Source organism: Pan paniscus, chromosome 17, assembly GCF_029289425.2.
Source record: "Pan paniscus chromosome 17, NHGRI_mPanPan1-v2.0_pri, whole genome shotgun sequence".
Lineage (NCBI taxonomy): Eukaryota > Metazoa > Chordata > Mammalia > Primates > Hominidae > Pan > Pan paniscus.
This window is the reverse complement of record NC_073266.2, coordinates 65,933,368-65,953,559: the sequence shown is the minus strand read 5'-3', so window position 1 is coordinate 65,953,559 and position 20,192 is coordinate 65,933,368. Positions and strand designations below refer to the sequence as shown.

At 47.4% G+C, this 20,192-nt stretch overlaps 1 protein-coding gene across 3 annotated transcripts in view; it reads left to right on the top strand.

The window, feature by feature from the left end:
- Nucleotides 1–13,477: 13,477 nt before the first annotated feature.
- ZBTB7C (zinc finger and BTB domain containing 7C) overlaps nt 13,478–20,192 on the top strand; it is a 386,078-nt gene continuing 379,363 nt past the window's right edge. For all 3 annotated transcript variants that reach the window (XM_034943641.3, XM_055102785.2, XM_034943640.3), the window contains exon 1: nt 13,478–13,690. The gene's annotated coding sequence lies outside the window, so the exon portion shown is untranslated. The remainder of the gene's footprint in view (nt 13,691–20,192) is intronic.

Here is a 20,192-nt window from a genome sequence, read left to right as displayed (position 1 = left end):
CCAGGGGCGAAGTGAAGTTAAAGGTACTCAAATACAAAGCTTTTTTCCTTCTGTAATCTCTCCCAATGTATGTTTTTTTTTAACGTTGCTATTGTGATTATAAGTAACGAAAAATAAAACATAAATTATTAGCATGAATTTTGCCATTTATCTTTATATTGTGCCATTGATTGATTGATCGCAGTAAAATGCCCATAACATAAAATTTACCACTTTAACCATTTTCAAGTGTATGTTTTCAAGTGTATGACATTAAGTACTTTCACCTTGTTGTGCAATCGGCACCATCATTCCCCAAGAACTTTTTTCATCTTTCCAAACTGACTCCTCTGTCCCCATTAAGCAGTAACTCCCGAGTCTCCCCTCCACCCGGGCCCTGACTGCCACCCTGCGACTTTCTGTCTATGATTTTGACTTCTGTAGGTACCTCGCTCATCCCTCGATGGATACCTGTGTCTTTTCCTCCTTTGGCATAAACAATGCCGGTTTTAAGTGCAAATGTAAAGGCATTTAACTTATCTTTAGAATCACCAAAATTACGCAATTCATGTTTCATACCCCATATATTCATATGTGTTTTATTCTTATCACAATAGGGGAGATGCTGGATAAAACCAACTCAACCCTGTTTATTTCACGTTTTGATACATTCCACCTCTACCTTCAGTTCACTGACAAGTAAGGAAGGACTTACAGGATGAGGAACTTGGGCTGCCTGTCTTTTCCTTTCTTTGGATGTCACCGTTTTCAGTATAAGTGCCTGGCTAACACAGAGAAGCAACGTTAGTAAAAAAGAATATGATAGGGTTCCTTGGCCATTTGTGCTTCTTAGAATGTCATTGTCATCTTTCTAAATTGGAAGCAAGCTCTGGTTTGAATGGAAAGCTGGCCTCTCTGGGCTGTCAGTTCCCTGCTCACTCAGTTGTAGATGAGCGAATATGGAACATGAGCACAGAACTCCTGTAGGCTCACAATGCATGGGAGTCCAGGAGACTCAAAGGGAGGGCCTCGTAAGGGTGTCATGAGAGCAGCACAGTGGGCACAGCAGGCACTATGTGTGAGCGGGGCAGCCAAGGGCAGATGACATGGAGCAGCTCTCCTCTGCTCACGTGCATGCTTCGTCGTCCCATGGGACTTCACATATAAAACACAAATCCAAAAATGAGATTATTATTAGGAATTTCAAAGTGGAGGGTGGTGGCTGCCCAGTGTAATCCCAGCACTTTGGGAGGGCAAGGCAGGTGGATCACTTGAGGCCAGGAGTTCGAGACCAGCCTGGCCAAAATGGTGAAACCCCATCTCTACTAAAAATACAAAAATTAGCTGGGTGTGTTGGCAGGTGCCTGTAATCCCAGCTACTAGGGAGGCTAAGGCAGGAGAATCGCTTGAACTTGGGAGGCGGAGGTTACAGTGAGCCGAGACGTGCCACTGCACTGCAGCCTGGGCAACAGAGAGAGACTCTGTCTCAAAAAAAAAAAAAAAAAAAATCAAGACAGCTACAGCAGAGTATTAAAGCAAGTGTAGGGCTCTCCTGAGTGTGGGGCGGGGTAGGGGGGCGCTTGTGTGACTGCACAGCTTTTATGTTAATGTGTTCATGGAGCTGATCCAATAAATGACCTGGGTAAAGGAAAGGAAGCAGAGAAAAGCACAGAGGTTTACCCAGAGTGGCCCTTTTGAAGAGTACCAGGTGGGAACAGCAAAAAAAAAAAAAAAAAAAAAAGCAGGAAGCCAGCAAAATGAAGAAATGACAGCCCAGCAAACAGTCTGTAGTAAGAATAGTGGGTATGTAATATGTTTCAGAACACTTTCTTTCATACATATATATATATATATATGTATATATATATTATGTATATATTTTAAGTTCTGATGTCTGAGGATTAAGTTTTAAATTTCTAGAAAATCTGCTTCCATGAGATGCTGTTACAGCTTTGACAGCCCATAAATATGTTTAAAGCTCTAGACAGTTGTGGAGCTCAATACTTGGAGGGCATGGGTTGTGTATTCCATTGCTTTTGTATCACTGTTGATACTTGGCTAAAGCACAAGTTAGATTGTTGGTAAATTCTTGTTGAAGGGCTGTGTGTGGGTGGGAGAGGGATTTAAAGTCCAGTGAACCTGAGTTGGGGAGTCCTGCCAGTTCTGCCTACATTTAAGGCTGGTTTTGTCTAGCAGCTCACATAAATATAAACTAGATATCAAAACATTAAGAAGTATGGTTTGCTCTGTGTTATTCCAAAAATTATCTATAATACATTGTTTTTATTAAATATTTTACTCTAAAATACTATCATTGAATGAATAAGTGAATGAAATAGAGAGAGGAGATAGAAGCTCTGTCAATGATTAGAGTCTCCGTTTATTAATCTGTCAAGTGTTTTAAACTGTATGGTACATTCTGACAAAATTCTATGATTTGATTAATATTTAGAAATTGAATTAAGGCATCACTGTTTGCTAAGAAGAAATCAGATACATTTATGTGAGATGGGAATCCATTGACTACCAGATGCTAAACCAAATGAAGAATGTTTAAAAAACAGAAGAGCAAATGACATTGGAGAGTCAGAAGATGACACATTCATTCATTTAACCAGGAATTACTAAGTGCCTCTGGGTTCAACATTCTAGGTACAGTGTAAGTTAGAGGAGAAGCTACCATTGCTAACCTCAAGTTATTAATTTGGAGACATAAAAATAAAGCTATACAAAGACATAGTCAGACAACACGTCATCAGGAATAAGATTACAGGAGAGACCTCAAGTGCCCAGAGAAGGAACAGCCTCCCTGTGTAGGGCTCAGGGAGGCATGGCTGAAGGAAGTTGAGTTTGCATAATTACTACTTGTCAATGGTTAGGCCACATGCATCCGCTTCTCATGCTATGAGAAGGATTATGGAGTCTTTTAACCAAACATTCATTCAGCAAAATGTTTCCTGAGCACCTACTAAATGCCAGGCACTATGCAAGGTACTGGAGATACAAAAATGAACGAATGGAATCCTGTCCCCAAATTACTTATACAATGATTGGCGGTTGGGGCAGGGGGTAGTCGAAGTAACCAAGGGCAGTGCAGTGTGGTAGTCTCAGTAGGCAGCCATGCGGTACCTGGCTGTGACCCACTGCAGCTGCCTTTCCTACCAGGTGGTGGCAAGACTTCCTGCTGTGCCTGCATGCGGCCTCAGCTTTCTTCTTGAGACAGCTACCAGACAATCACTACCCATCAATCGGGCTTGGCACAGAAAAATAGAATGTATTTTCTTTTCAGGTAACAAGGGCTATAATAACACTATACACATTTTCTGTGGGAATTCAGAGTGCTTTCTCATGGAGTTTGGTTGTATTAGTCTGTTTTCACACTGCTAATAAAGGCATGCCCGAGACTGGGTAATTTATAAAAGAAAAAGGTTTAATTGACTCACAGTTCCACATGGCTGGAGAGGCCTCACAATCATGAGGGAATATGAATGAGGAGAAAAGTCGCATCCTACATGGCAGCAGGCAAGAGAGAACGTGTTGAGGGGAATTCCCCTTTATAAAACCATGAGATCTCATAGGACTTATTTACTATCAGGAGAACAGCACAGGGAAAAACCCACCCCCATGATTCAATTACCTCCCAGCAGGTCCCTCCCACAATACGTGGGGATTATTACAATTCAAGGTGAGATTTGGGTGGGGACATAGAGCCAAATCAAATCATTGTGTAAGGAGTCACAGGTGGATGACCAATTAACTAGACCCCAGTGGATGGATAGATTTCTGTAGGCCAGAAACTTCCAGGTCCCCTTTCACTTCCTGTGCTGTTGCTGCTTTACTTACAGCTTGGAGAGAAGGTCACGGTTCCTGGTAAACACAACTTCCTTTTGGTAACCATGGACTCTGCTCACGAGTTCCCAAATAGGGGCCCCAGTGGGAGTAACAGACCCCTGGGAGGACAGGGCCTCCAGGTGTGGAAATGGAGCTGGGCCAGGCTTTTGGAGAAAGTTCAGGTCATTGGCCCAGCCTCTGGGTTTTCCTTGGCTGAAAGAAGAAGTTACAGCCTCTTTGAGTGGCTGGTGCCAGGCAGGCCAGGCAGGCCAGGCACATGAGCTCACGGTGTTCCAGGAGTCCTGGCGCTAGAGACTGGGGTGGAAGGAGGTGGATGGCTGGGGTGGCTGCAATGGCTCCAGGTTTGCAGCACACAGGGCATCAGGCCAAAGAGACAGGAAATATTCTGGGCTTTCAGACATTGTGTCATATGATTGTTTATTTGGGAAGAGGAAGCCACCCAGGGAGCACTGGTGCCCATCAACACTTCTTGAGAGAGAAATCCATCGGGCACATGTGCCATCCTACTCACCCACACATGCCTATGGCACAGACACACATAGGAGCACGTGTCCTCATCCCCTGCCCCACTGCCCCTCCACTCTTTGCACACAGATGAGGCAATCTCATCATACTCCAAGAGGAGCAACATAGCTCCAGAGCCCTGCCCTCTACAACTCCTCCAGGTGCTGCAATGGTGACCTAGCTCCCCTATCGCTGTTGGGCAAGTCGCTGAGTTCCAGAACCTCAGTTTCTTCATCTGTAAAATGAACCTTCCATATGAGGAATCAACCTTCCATGTGAGGAACCAGATGGAGAAGAGCTGGAGGAACAGAATAACATCTGCAGCCACATGATGAGAAATTTCTGTCCTCCTAACAATAACTCAGGCATGAGAGTTAGTCACCCCAGGTTCCTTCCCTCCTCTCCATACTCAGTCATTATCTGAGGCCTGCTGACCCCCTCCTCCAGGTCTGTAGCAATCATCACCTCCTCTCTGGCCCCACTGCCACCATCCTGAGTCAGACTCACGGTACTTTCGCTTGAGCCACTGCAGTGGCCTTCTCACATCTCTCTGCCTCGTGCACCCAGCTCCCATCGGCTCTCAAGCTGCCAATGGTGTCATCAGCAGAATGGATGGCTCTCGTTGGATGCTTTCACTTCCCAAACCCCTCAGGTCTCCTCCTTGCCTACAGATTGAAACTCTAAATTTCAAATTCCTCTCGGATCTGAACTCACCTACATTTCCAGTTGTATTTTCTATTTCCCGACATGCTATCACCACACTAGGTCGCTATTTCTTGAACTAACTTTGCAAATCCTTACCTTTGTGCATTTGTCTGTTCTATTTCTTTATTCCAAGATGTGCTTTTGTTCAATATTCATCATGTCTACATCACAATTCAGAAAAATAGAGCAAGTTCCTTACCTCAAGCAATACTCTACATAAATTCCAAATTAATTCCAGATTTAAATGTGGAAAAACAGATGAAATCATAAATACATTGGAAGAAAATATGGGTGAGTATTAATATACATTGGGGCAAGGTCTAATATGACACTAGTCATAGAGTGGATGACATCTCCACCAAGCTTCAAGAGATGAATAACTTAACCAAGGGAAGTTTAAAATTCTTGTGCATCAAAAGGAATCTTAATAGAAATGCATGGAACAGGGTTTGGGAAGCAGTCAATAAATTGTGAAAAGCAGTTATCTCTAGGGAGAAGAGGAAAATTCTTGTGTATTATGGGTGTGAAAGGGAATTTAATTCTTTTTTTTTTTTCTTGCAGCAGGAGTCTTCACTCTGTTGCCCAGGCTGGAGTGCAGTGGGACGATCTTGGCTCACTGCAACCTCTGCCTCCCGGGTTCAAGCGATTCTCCTGCTGCAGCCTCAGGAGCAGATGGGATTACAGGCACATGCCACCAGGCCTGGATAATTTTTGTATTTTTAGTAGAGACAGGGTTTCACCATGTTGCCCGGGCTGGTCTCAAACTCCTGACCTCAGGTGATCCACCCACCTCAGCCTCCCAAAGTGGTGGGATTACAGGTGTGAGCCACCACACCCAGCCAGAAGTTAATTCTCTTAACCTGAAATACTTATGTATTATTAGAAATTAATAGAGATGACACATTAGTTGTGTAATTTAGAATATTAGAGACATCAATAAGAACAAAATATAAAAGCTAATGGCAAAATGGTAAAAATAGTTGTAACATACGTGACAGTTATAGGGTTAATATCCTCACTATGTGAAGAGCTCTTACAAGTAAGTAAGAAAAAAGAGGAACAACCCATTAGAAAATGGGCAAAGGGCACAAGCAAGCAATTACAAAAAAAAGAAATATTAATGGTCAGAAAGCTTATTAAAAATATCAGGCTCATTAATGATTTTAAAATGTGAATTAAGACAAGAAGTTTGTCAAAGACATCTGCCAACATTTGGCTGTCACCCATACCCTAAGTAGACTCTATGTCACTGGTCAGGCTGTCCTCTGGGGGTGGCATTTGCTATTTCCTCTGATGATTTTTGAGACCACTGTTCCACAACGCCTATGAGTCTTTCTCTTCAGTGTCCTCTTTTGCCTCCAAATGATGTGGTGCTGGCGTGTTTTTCCAGGTCAGTTTTATACCATGCTGGACCAAGGATGGACATTCCTTCTCACTCTACCCATGGGCTCCTGGCCCATCCTTCTCATTGAGTCTGTAGAAAGCAGGGTGTATTCGTTTTCTAGGGCTGCTACAACAAATTACTACCCACTTGGTGTCTAAACAGAACAAAGCTTTGTTCTCTCACAATCCTGGAGGCCAAAAGTTCAAATTCAAGGTGTCAGCAGAACCAATTCCTTCTGGAGGCTCTGAGTGAGAATCTGTTCCATGCTTTTGTTCCAGCTTCTGTTGGTTGCCAGCAATCCTTGGTGATCCTTGGCGCGTAGACGTATCACTCCAATAGCTGCCTCTGTCTTCACATGGCATGTCCCCTGTGTGTCTCTGTGTTTCCAAATTTTCTTCTCCTTATAAGAATACTGCTGTTTGGATGTAGGCACACCACCCCCATCCTGCATAACCTTACCTTAACTTGATACATCTATAAAGACCAAATATTTCCAAATAAATTCATATTCACAGGTTGCAGGTGGATATGAGTTTTGGGAAAACACTGTTCAACCCAGTACATAGAGGTCTTGGTCAACATGAAAAGAGACCACATTCTAGAAATACAGTGATTACAGCCTAAAGAGCTTAAGAGAAGACATAGGTAGAAGATGTGTGGTTTTATATTATTCTACATAATTCCAAATGGTAAATTTAACATGAACAGAGGTTAAACCATTGGTAACCCCTTCCTGCATACTCTGGCTAAGACTTGCATTTGAGGTCCTCATCTGCAAAGCATAGTCACCTTTGAGAGTCATCAGAAGCCAGTATTCGTGGACTGCTGGATTTATGACGCAGCATCATGAGTAATTGGTAGCTGGGAACTGCAGAGGCAAGGAAAGCTATATTGTTTCAATACCAACAGGTTCTAAAGAGCCACGACATTATGAATAATAACAGTGTTACTACTTTTTCTCAAGGTAGGAGATAGAAAGTTACTGAAGAATAGTGCATTTGACAACACTAAACATGAAAAAGAAAAAAGGAAAAATGGGTTCTGAACTAGAACAGAAAGAGAAAGTGCCTGGACATTACAAAGAATCTTTACTGGCTGGGCATGGTGGCTCATGCCTGAAATCCCAACACTTTGGGAGGCTGAGGCAGGTGGATCACCTGATCACCTGAGGTCAGGAGTTTGAGACCAGCCTGGGCAACATGGTGAAACCCCATCTCTACTAAAAATACAAGAATTAGCTGGGCATGGTGGCACATGCCTGTAATCCCAGCTATTTGGGAGGCAGGGGCAGGAGAATCGCTTGAACCCGGGAGGTGGAGGTTGCAGTGAGCCAAGATCACACCATTGCACTCCAGCCTGGGAGACAGAGTGAGACTCTGTCAATTAAAAAAAAAATTTACTACAAACTGGTGGTATTGACATAAATACATATGTAAATACATATTTTCTACTCATTATTCTAAGTCTTCACTGTTAAATCATGATACTTCATATGAGCCATGAATTTTGTGACACATTTTAAAATCAAATTTTTATATAGGCAGGTACTCTGCAACTAATATTTGCTTGGTTCCCTGTACATCCTGAATAAAAGCAGCCCTCTTTTCCTTCTACACAACCTCTGAGTGTGGCCAGGCCTCTCTGCTGAAAGTTTAATCACACCCTCAGCCTTGCACAGCTCTGACCAGGTGCTTGACTGACCAAGGGCAACCCCATTGGGTCCCTAACTCAGTGATTCTCATTCCTTATTCTCACAGGAGGAGGGGAGAGGGACAATTAGACAATATAAATTCAGGGGAAGGAAGATGAAGGCAAGGAACTAACACGACTGCATTTTGCAGAAGTTGAGATAATTAGCAAATTGTGATCCTCATAGATTTAGACTGAATTTTCTCCATCTCTGAGAATTGTCTTTGGAAGGAGTGTGTTGAAGTGTACATGTGTAGACACTTGGTTCAACAATTACTTGCTGAATATTTCTAAGAATACATAGGCATACCTGTAACTCAGACAGCTGGGCAGTCTTGAAGGGGGCTGGACTTACCTGTAGACCCAACCTTCCCTGGCTGGTTTAGCTGTTCAGCTGCACTGGGGATGCCAATGGTCACCATTAACATTTGTGTTGGTGACCAGCCATCTACCCCAGAGTGTTTCTTTAGGTGACTAGATGACTGAGGCTTAGGAAATGCATGTTTGAAGGAGGAAGGAGCGGGATCCCAGAGAAGTCCTTTCCTGAGATTTGGGGTTGGTTCTCCCCTGTGGAGAGTCATGTCAAAAGGTAGATGAATTGCCTGTGAGGCAAGAAGGTCTCCTGAAAGCTGGGGAGCCAGGTTAGAAGCAGGGGTGTACCATCAAGTAATCCTGTATGGAGAGTTCAACCCCTGGTTGCTCTTCTCTGGAATATGAGGGAAGTCATATATCATGCACAGCTTCAAGTTGTCCAGTGTTACATTCTAATTACCTTGAGCTACTCCAAACCCTTTGTGAAATCTGTTATCTAGTAGAGCCTTTGTAGGCCCTGGTGTGGCAAACAAAAAAGAGGTGTATAGAAGAGGCATGGCCTGTCTCCACTAGCTTCTTCATGGGGGCTCTTGGGGATGCAGCATTTTCTTGAGGGAGATGGTAACTGGAGTCTGGGGTGAGGAGCAAAATGGTGAGGTGGGTTATGGCTGAGCTAGGGACAGCAGGATCATGCTGGACACTGAGGAAGAACTTCAGGAGGAACAGAAAGTAGAACTTCCATATTCTTGGTATTTTCTAGGGGAAGCTGGCCACTGGAAGGGAATGGTGGTTGTATGGTTGGATTACACATGTACTTTTATTTTTTTTAATGATTAATGTTGGTTATAGCTGGTGAGTGATTACAAGTGAGTTTTGATTTTTCTATATTTTCTTTGGCCCTTTTAAAGAAAATATTACTCTGACACTTGTTAAAATGGTAGGGAAGTGGTAGACTTTATTCAAGACTATTGCAATAGGAGTGTTGCAATGGCAGGGAGAGACTGGGCTCAACAAGGGGAAGTGGGGATTTATAGCCAAGGTACAGAGTAAGGGGGTCGATAGATGGAAAATTACTAAGAGGAGACATTAAGGGTAGGTGCATTCTTGCTGGACTAACCTAACAGGATTCTTGCTAAAGGCAGGCCAGGGTGATCGGAGATCAAGGGTCAGGGGGGTTTTCACTAAACTAACTTAGAAGGATTCTTTCTACAACTGGACTTGGCTGGCTGAAGAGAGGGCCCAAGGGTGGGAGCCCAGTGGAAATGAAACCTCAAAGGAGCCTGCCTCAAGCGTGGTCAAGGAGAAAGTCTTTGTCATCCCATGTGGGCTATAAATGTATGGCCACTAAAATGAGAAAGAAAAATTAGTAAAATAAAAAATACTCTCCCAAGAGATATGATAACTAAACGCAATATGCAATCCTGAATTGAATCCTGACTAGAATTTACTTATTTTTCATTTTTGCTATTGGTGAGACAGTTGGTGAAATCTAAATATAGTTCAGACTAGATAATAGTGTTGTATCTATGGTTAGATCTGGATTTTGATTATTATGTAAGAACGTCCTCATTGTTAAAAAAAAATTCACTGAAGAATTTATCAGTAAAGGAACATCATATCTTCAGCCTATGCTCAAACAGTTTAGAAAAAAAGAATATGTATATACAAAGAAACAGCAGGGTAAAGCAAACATGGGCAAATGTTGGCACATGGAGATTCTGGGTGAAGATATATGACAATTCTTTATATTATCTTTGTAACTTTTCTGTAAATCTGAAATTATTTCAAAATAAAAATTAAAAAACGAACTAAGAAAAAATAAAACAAATCATGCAAACTTAGGGACTGAGTCCAGTGCTACCTTTTCCAGGAAGGCACTTCACCCAGTCTGCCTTATGGTAGGTAATACACACCATGATTTCCTTGAATTTCTCTTCTGCTCTGATTTATTCAAAGCCTCTTCCCTCTTTCTCCTCTAGAGGCAGCATCGCAGGGGAGGATGCTCGTGAACTTCTGAACTCACAAACCTGGATCCAAATGCTGCCCCTGACACTACCCAGCAGTGGCAACATGGCCATTACCACCACTATTGATAGCAAATTTTTCATCTATAAAACAGTTACAACAAAATATATTGCATACAGTTGTCATGAGAAACATATAGCAATGGAAACCGTAAGTTCTAATCTAGAAAGAGCTCTGTAAATGTTAATTCCCCTCTTTTTTCTTGAATCAGTCTTTCAACATCCTCGGGAAATAGGTAAAAATTTGATCCCAATTCTCAGATAATTTATTTAGAGTTTATCACCATAACTAATATTGACAATTTACAATGTGCTCTACAGTGCTTAATACATAGTAACCCCTTAATGAATGTTGTTCATGGGGCAACACTTGCCCTCGCCTTTTCTCACCCGACCATTCCAGCATCTCTATGGAGTAGAAAGGGACCTACTATCATCTCCCTTTTTACAGATTTGGAAATGGAGGCTCTAGAGAGTTGAATGACATGCTTTTTTTCTAGGATACATGGCTGATAACTGTTAAAGTTTGGCAGTAAATTCTATTAATTATTGCAAAGCAAAGTTTACCATTGCACTTACATCCAAACTAGTACGTTGCAAATAAATCTTACAGCACTCACTGGATCTCCATGCTTACGCTATTCCATGAGCTAAAGCTATAGAACATCTACTTTGAGCCAGAGAAGAGAGGAGAAGCTTTCTGATTTAGAGCCACATTTATATTAGAGTCTATTTACTATTTACTAGACTCTTTACTATTAGAGTCTAATTTACTGCCCACATCCCTCTTTTCTCAACCTAAATGCCCTTTTTATGGCTGTAGCTGCCCTCACCCCAAGAACTACATTTCTGTTTCCTGCAGGTGTCTGGGCATTTGCAGGGCTGGGATCCTCTAGGTGCTCTCTAAATGCATCCGCATGCTTGGCATGAGGCGCAGCCAGACTTATGGCTTAGAAGCGGGGCCGTATCAGCTGGGTCAGCAGCATTCCAAGTAACTGAAAACCCTTTAATGAAGGGAAGCAAGACAGGCAACTTAATTTAACAGAGAGACAAACCTAATATGAGAGGGCAGTGGCTGCCACAGCTGCTGAAAGCGAGATATATTATTTTGCCATTCTGGAAGCTTTAGCAACTTGGAAATCTGACATCCTGAGCCTGAACATACCTTAGGTTCCACGATAGACTATTCTAGATTTACATGTGCATTTGAATAGTTTGGATAAGATGGCTGTCCAAACTGTTCATTTGGTGACATTTACTTAGTAGGAAAAACCAGATCTCTTTGGCAAATTAAACGTGACATAATTGTACCCAAACCCCACGTTTCAGATCCCTCTATTCATATCTAGTTTTCCACTCTTACATCCTATTCCAGAGCCAGTTTTCCCTTGTTTTCACTACTCCCAACGTACTATCTTGCAATGTGCGTTTATTACACGAATGAATGAAATGGTTTTAAAAAAATCCCAATAAGTGATATTAGGAAGAGGCACCAAAGGTTCACAAACTTATTTTTGTGAATTCTGTAAAAAATGTCATCCAGTGTCTTCAGCATTAAAGGACACAGCAGCAGCCCCACTGTCCTTTTATTAATCCGTAGCCAGAATGGGCACTAGGCGGCCGGGATTCGCCATCTCGCCTCTCCTGGGCGCCAGGTGCGGCTCAGATAAGCGCAGCCGGGTAGGAGTTTGAGGACGACAAACTTTCCCGCTTCTGAGGGAGGAGCCCCGGAGAGGACCCGCTGACGTGCGAGGTTGCTGCCTCCGATGTACTACCAAGGAGGGCGAGGGTTCCCATGTCTGTCTGGAGCGCAGAGGGGTGGACTGCAAAAAGGTAGGAGGCAAAGCCAGCTCGAGTTTCCCCGGCCCGTAGCTGGAGGGAATATCTGCCCAAGTGTCGCCTCGCCCGAGAACGCTCACGCCCTCTCCAGGGCCAGGACCCTTCCTCCTCCCCTCGCACTGGCCCTTCGTGGCTTCCAGCACCGCTGAGCACTCGGCGTCCCAGCGAGATTCTCCTGCCCGGACAGACTCCGAGGGGGCGGGGCCCGGCGGGACGGGGCGGGGACAAGCCCTCCCCGGGCCCGCCCCTTGGCATTGTTGCGCGGTGATTGGACGCTTCGGAAGGCCGCCTTCCAGGCCGACCCGGGGAGTGACTGGCGGCCAGCGGCTGCTCCCCGGCGTGTAGGGTGCGGAGTGCGGGGCCCAAGGCCCCAGAGGGGTGGGGACTCCGGGCCGCAGCGCCGCCAAGCGCGATTGCCCGCTGAGATTCGGCGCCCCGGGGTGCGGCAAGCTTGCGGTTTCAGGTGCTGGCGAGGCGTCTTGGTGCGCTCGCTGGAGTGCCGAGAGCATTTGGGAAACTAACTTCTCGCCCCCACTCCTTGCTCCCGACTTTCGGGTAGAAAAGCAGTTGCCGAGTTGTTTTATTTCCTCCCCCATCGGACTCTGTAAAAATAGCCGTGCGCCGGGGCGGCAGAGCCCATCTCTGCCGCACCGCTGCCCCGGGTCGGGTGTGGACCTAAAAATACCCGGCGGTCCCAAGCCTGCGCTGGGGGTGCGGGCGGGTCCGGCCGGGCCGCAGAGGGCGTCTGGAGACCGGAGAAACGGCGGCCGCCTGGCCCCCTCGCCTCGGCCGGGGCTATCCCTTTAAATCCTGGAGGAGGCAGAGAGAAAAAAGGAAAGAAAGAGAAAAGACGCGGAGCCCCGAGCGGTTGGTGGCGGTGCCCGGCCCCCCCACTCCGCCTCCGCGTCGGGTCCTGACTCCCGCCCGCAGCCTCCGCCAGTCCCGGGCGCCCCCCGCCGCGCCGCCCACTCGCCACAGTTACTGTCAAAATAGAAATTAGCGGAGCCGGGCGGGGGCTGCGGCGCAGCAAGTGCATGTGCGGCGGGGCGGGGAGGGGGCGGGTGCGAGCGACAGGCGACCGCAGACATCCGGGCCCTTTAGCCCTGTGCGCCCCCCGAGCCGGCGGCGCGGGCGCGGGGCGCGGGGCTGACAGCCGCGGCGCGGGAGGCGGGGCGCGGGGAGGGCGGAGGCGCGGCGCGGGGAGGGAGGAGCTGCCCGCTCGCCCGCTGCCGCCGCTCAGCTCCATACCCGCCGGCGCAGCCCCGCCACGAGACTCTGACAGCGGCGCGGCCGGCGAGGCTCGGGCGCGCAGGGACCGGCGGACCCCGGCGGCGAAGGAGGACGCCAGGACCGCGTCCCGGAGCCAAGTGCGGGAGGCGCGCGGGGCCGGCGGCGCGCGGAGGTGAGCGGCTTCGCGCGCCGGGCTCGGGCGCCGGCTGCCGGGGTCGCGGTCTCCACAGCACCTCGGCAGCCGAGGCAGTTCGGGAGGTCGCGGGGCGGCGGGAGGGTGGCTTTGCTTGGGCTGCGCCGGAAAGCGATTGCGGGGGCCGTTGCTAGGAGGCCGGCGGTCCGCGCGCCTTGGGGCGCCGGCTGGAGCAGGGGCGCCCTCCGCGCGGTGGGCAGGAGGCGGGGGGCTGCGGTGGCTATTCAGGGGCTCCGTGCGGCAGCCATGCAACGGAGGAGGCGGGAGGAGGGAGGGAGGGAAGGAGGGAGGGGAGAGCCAGCGGAGAGCGAGCCAGCGAGCGGGCGCCGCGCCTCCTGGCTGGCACCGCGGCCCGGAGCGAAGTGGCGCGCGGGGCTGGAAAGGAACTTCTGCGGGCGCGTGCGGCCCGGGGCTCCGCGGCGCCTCCGGGCCCGAGCGGGGCGGGCCCGTCGGCAGCCACAGGTGGTTTCTGCCAAAAGTTTTACCGCACTTCTGCCTGGAAGGCGCGGGAGCGTTTTGGTGAGTGACGTTTTCCTGGGACTTTTGCAGTCTCACTACCCGCTGTCTTTTCTTGAAAATTGGAAAATGAGCTGGAAAGGCTGGGATCCAGCACCTCTCGATGAGATCTGAGCACAGAGTACAGTCCTTGCCCGAGGTGTCGCTCATGCAGGACTCAAAGATCCTTGCTGCTGTCAAATCGGGAAGCTGGGGGAAATGGGCGCACGCACACAGTTCCTCCAAGCCTCGGACAAGTGAGCCGAGCCTGGCCCGGTGCCTGTCGCCGCGCGGGGTAGTGCGAGGTCTGTTCCCAGCGACACGCACGGGAACTGCGTGCGTCTTCTCTCAAGGTGTGCACGTCTCTTGCTCCGTTGAAAGCGAATTGTCTCTGGCCGCTGTGCTGCTTTGTTTTTCCGGTTGCTTGTCTGGTTTTACTAGGATGAAGGCCAGGAGGAGCCAAAGAAAAGCGAAGCGGCAGCTCCCGTTATCTTTGCAATCTGCAAAGCTGTGGAGGCTGGTACCCAACCTTCCGCGGCGCGGGCGCAAGGCCGAGGGGAGCTGGGGGTGGGTGGCGTGCGCTGCCTGTATGGGAAGTCTCGCCGGACCATGCGCAAGGCTAGAGCCGGAGTTTCTGGTGCTTCTAGGACAGAAAGAGGAGTGGGAGTGGGAAGGGAAGACCCCTTAAAAGAAGATATACTGTGCCCAGTCCTGGGAGAGAGGCTCCGAGAAGTCCGGTGGCTTGGCCCTGTTCTTCATTGGTGGGGTTGAGGAATCCAGGGCAGCGAGGTAGAAACACCTCGGTAGGTCGTCCTGGGCTGAAAGAAATCATTATTCCCAGAGCGGGCCAGATACCCGGGTGTTGAAACTAGGTACAAAACTGCGTGAGAGGTGGAAACTCTCAGTCCTTCATTCTCCTTGGTCCGGTGGCTCCCGCTCCCTGCCCCCACAAGTACATGAGCAAAAAGCATGCCCTTTGCTTTATAGAAGGTCATAGGATTTTGAAGTTGAAAGAGACCCTAGAGATATTAGGAGCACTCATTTTACAGATGAGCAAACTCAGGCCCAAGGAAGGAAAGTGACCTGCTACAGTGGCTAGAGGCCCAGTGAGACTAGAAATGACATCAGCCTTCCAGGCAAGGGTGGAGAGACTTCCCTGGGCAAGGCCTGGTAGGGCTTGAGATCAGAAATGCCACCCCCACACCCCAAGCCCATCATGGCCTCTTTATCTGGTATTTTTTAAATCCATGCTTGCCAGCGAATGTGGTATATTTCCTGTCCCCTGCCCTTGGCTTAAAAAAACCAGGACTGTCACTGCAAAGTCCAGTCTGACACTATCGCAACTTTTCCTGCTCCCTCATTATCCCAAATTCCTCAAACTCCTTTTGTAACACAATGCAGCTTGATTAGCCAAGAAGAATTTGCAGCTTTTTTTCACTGAAGCACCCACTTTCCATAGGATGCCAGAACTCTGTTTTCCTGGTAATTAGATTTTACAGATATTTTTGAAAGGGAGCCCAATTTTGGATCAATTACACTTGGACACAAATGCTGTGCTGTTGTGGATACCAAATGAGAAAGATGAGCAATTATCTGGGGGTGTTGGAATAAATGTTGTTATGAGTATTTGACACAGCCATTAAACATCAATGAGTGGGTTTTCAGTAAATGTTTTTCACTCTGTATTTTATTGAGCAAACAAAGTGTCTAAATTAAAAAGAACTACGAGTTGGCCACTTTGATTTTAGCCACTTATTTTGTACCAGTGTGTATGAGCAGGAAGGAATTGAATGATAACCAGAGTGATTGTTATGTGAACTTTTCCCTCCCAAACCATAATACTCTAGGGCGATGCTAGATTTCAGTCTATAATGTCATATACAGTCCAGCAGAATTTTATGAAAATAAGCTGGATGCAATGTGTGTCAATCTGTATTAGTCAGAAATGACTTGCAAGAGAGAATATTTTGTAAGTTTGATTGCTTTCAAGGACACAGAGTATCAAGAATTCAAGGCTAGTGCAGAGTTGCCGGGTATAATTCTTCTGCTTTCATGAACAGATAGAAATCAGTGCCCCCTTACTCCACATCTCCTGTGTTTAGGGGTCCTACAGAAGAAGTCAATGTCTGATATTCTGATAATAATACAGTGTTACGATGCCTTTCACTTTTTTTGCATGCTAATCTCATCAGCATTCCCACAAGATAGATAGTTCAGCTATTTGTTCATATTACAGAGGGAGAAACTGAGGCAGAGAGACGGGGAGAGTATTATTCCTATAACTTTTCCCACTGAATTAACATTCTCAGCACGCAACTTGGGCTTCCTGGGCTGACCAGGGTATAAGAGACCCCCTAGTAATATTACCGTCCTCTCACCCCTCTCCAGCAGGGGCGGTGTGAAGGGGGTATGAAGGAGTGGTGGGGTTGTAGTTACAGTTCACTGGAGGCTGTCACCAGGGCATTTTTGTTCCCTGCCCCCACCGAGGGTGGGCAGTTGTCCTCCCTCTCATAGCAGGCTGTGGGAACTTGGGCGCGGAAGGACCAGCTGGCTGAGGCTGGGGCGGGGGTGTGGGATCTGTGCCTGTGTAGGGCTGAAGGAGTCCAGGCTATTTATAACCCATCCTCCCCTCCTGGGAAGAAGAGACTCAAGGGTCTGGAACCATCTATAGCAGTGACTTCTCCCCAGGATGACTGTGTCCCACTGGAAGAAAACCTATCAACGAACCACACAGAGGGTACTGGAGTGAACCCCAGCCTGTGTGCAGCATCCTACAGGGAGGGTACTGGAGTGAACCCCGGCCTGTGTGCAGCATCCTACAGGGAGGGTACAGGAGTGAACCCCGGCCTGTGTGCAGCATCCTGCAGGGAGGGTACCGGAGTGAACCCCGGCCTGTGTGCAGCATCCTGCAGGGAGGGTACCGGAGTGAACCCCAGCCTGTGTGCAGCATCCTGCAGGGCTTCTTGGAGTGCCAGCTGCCCTGGGGGAATTTAGGACACAAGGATTTTCCACACTTTTATCTTACCCAAGAGGCTGAGAAACGATGGGTTACAAGGATTTTCTAGAGCCACCGTGTGTACTTTTTGTCAGATACTACTCTCCCATTTGCACAAAGTGAGGTACACCCCAGAAATCTCACAGGACAGAACTCAAGAACTCATTAACGTGAGGGTAGTTGGCTTTTCTAAATAATGACAACAATGATTCTTATGCAGGAGATTTTGAAAGTGGCACATTAGATGTGGTTCCCTCTGACTCCAAGCTGAGTCATTTCTGTGTGGGGCTGGTCGAGGAGGTTTGAGGCATGCATTCAAAGCTCTTTGCTTCCTCCCCTGACTCTGCCCCAAATAGGTCCCTGATGGCCCCTAACCCACCCACTCCTCAAACCAACACCAAAGTCCTCCCTCCTTTGTCTGGAGTAAATAGTACCTGCCATGCCATCAGTTACAACTTCATCCCTGAGGCCGAACAGATTTTTTCCCTGGGTTGGTGGAGGGAGGAATGGGGGTGGGGTGGGGTGGAGGAAGCTGGCAAGGCACTGAGCTTGTCTTTCTGTTTAACCCTTTGGTGTGAATTGATCCGCCCATCAGAACTGTCTTGGGCTCACAGCAGGTTTTACCAGGGGGAGACTTCAGTAGGAGGCTGTGGATGGAGAGGTCAGGGCTGGACAGCTGTGGCTGTGGGTGGCACCTGGCCAGCTTTTCACAGCCCTCACATGCTGGAGCTTTTGAGGGCAGGGCTGGCATGTTGCTCATCTTCACGTCCTCAGCATCAGCAAGGGCTGGACATGAAAAACATTTGCTGAATGAATGCTGCGGGCTGGGCATGGGTGGATGGGAGGACAGCAGTTGGATATGCATCTTATTTGCGGTACTCCATGGCACTGTGAAGGGGATGTTGGGAAGGCAAAGTCATAGAAGTAGATAAAAAGAGATGGGGTTCCCATAGGCATTGTGAGAACCCTGGGGCCAAGTTGATTGGCCCCTCCATACCTCTAACCCCAATGGATGTTGGGAGCATCATTCATCAGTACAACAGGTAATGATGAAGTCCTTCTCTATAGGCTGTTATGGCACAATCCAGTGTCACAGAGCAGGCAGAGTGAGTTTTCTTTAGTAAGGCAGACCAGGCCACTCCCTTGTGTAACCAACCGTGGGCATGCGGGATCTGGTCCCTGTCTGTGTCTCTGACCTCCCCTTCACTCCCTGTGCCCACCCTTCCACCTCCTTTTTGTTTCTTAAACACATTGAGCTCATGTGTTTCTGGCTTGCCTGTTCTCTTTGTCTGGAAAGTTCTTCCTTCAGATCTTCCCATAACTGGCTTCTCACTGACACATCACCTGGACTATATTCTTTTTTTTTTGAGATGGAGTCTCTCACTCTTGTCACCCAGGCTGATGTGCAGCGGCACGATCTCGGCTCACTGCAACTACCGCCTCCTGGGTTCAAGCAATTCTCCTGCCTCAGCTTCCTGAATAGCTGGGATTATAGGCGCCCCCCGCCATGGCTGGTTAATTTTTGTATTTTTAGTAGAGACGGGGTTTTACCATGTTGGCCAGGCTGGTCTCGAATTCCTGACCTCAGGCGATCCGCCTGCCTCGGCCTCCCAAAATGCTGGGATTATAGGCGTCAGCTACCATGCCTCGCCAATCTTTTTTTTTTTTTTCTTTTTTAGAGGCTTCACATTATTTTTTGTTTGGCAATGCTTCCCGTATAATTTAACATACCAAATAGGCCTGTTTATTATCTCTCTTTTGGATGCTTCAGGGGCCCTTTTTATTTTAATTTTTTTATTTCATAGGTTTTTGGGGAACAGGTGGTATTTGGTTACACGAGTAAGTTTAGTGGTGCTTACTGAGATTTTGGTGCACCCATCACCTGAGCAGCGTACACTGTACCCAATGTGCAGTCTTTTATTGGATATAATCTTGATTCTCCTTTTGTTTATTGTCTGTCTTTCCCCACTAGAGTGTAAGCTCCCTGAGAACAGGCACCTTGTCTGTTTTGCAATCTATTGTCTCCTCCTGGGCTATACCTGGGCATATTCATTTACCAACTATGTACTCAGACACTGCTGTGTGCTAGGCACTGTTCTGCTGTAAATAAGCCAATTAGTGCTGTTGGGGTATGTGAAGTTGAGTCAGCCCAAGGCCCTGCCTTCTTGATCTCTTCAGCCTAGAGGCAGAAATGAAGCTTGTTCATACATACTCTCATGTAGGCAGGGAGGGAAGGTAACATTCAAGAGGTATAGCCCAGGAGGGCCATTGTTGAGAGATGTTAGCCCTGATTTGACAAGGGTGGTTGGCTTAGGTAGATGGAGTCTTCTTTCAGATGTTCTGTTGGGAGTCTGGGAGCTCTGGCAGTTGACTCACCTCCAGGACTGGAGTTCCTCTAGCTTGACTGGCTACCACCTCTGTCTCTGTTTATTTACTTCTTTGGTGGGCAAGAGCTCCAAGCATACTGCCATCCTTGGAGAGTCAGGAATGTTGTGTTTTTCCACCCGCTTCATTCATTGGCAGCCTCCTCAGAACAGCTGTGGACAGCTGTCTGCCAGCATGGATGCAGGGAGGGTTTCTCTTTGGGGCCAGGGGCACACTCAGCCCTGCAGGAGCAGGGAATTCATTGGTGGTTCACACCCTACTGATTTCCAAACCCCACTGAACTGGTGCCTGTAAAAACAGATTCATAAGGAAATTAAAAAACTATTAGCATTCAGTTTACTGCTTATTTTCTGATTATGAAAGCAATAAGACTCATAATAGAAAATTGGGAAAATATGGAAAAGAATAAAATCAAAAACATCCTACAACACCCACATTTTGGTATATTTCCTTCCAGTCTTTTTTTTCTGGAACCACCAACATGCGCACATATACACATAAACACACACATAAAATATAATTGGGAAAAACATTGTTTTCCAAAACTGTTAAAATCCATGCCATCTTTTACTAAACAGAAAGGTTCCTTTCTCTTGAGAGCCTGAT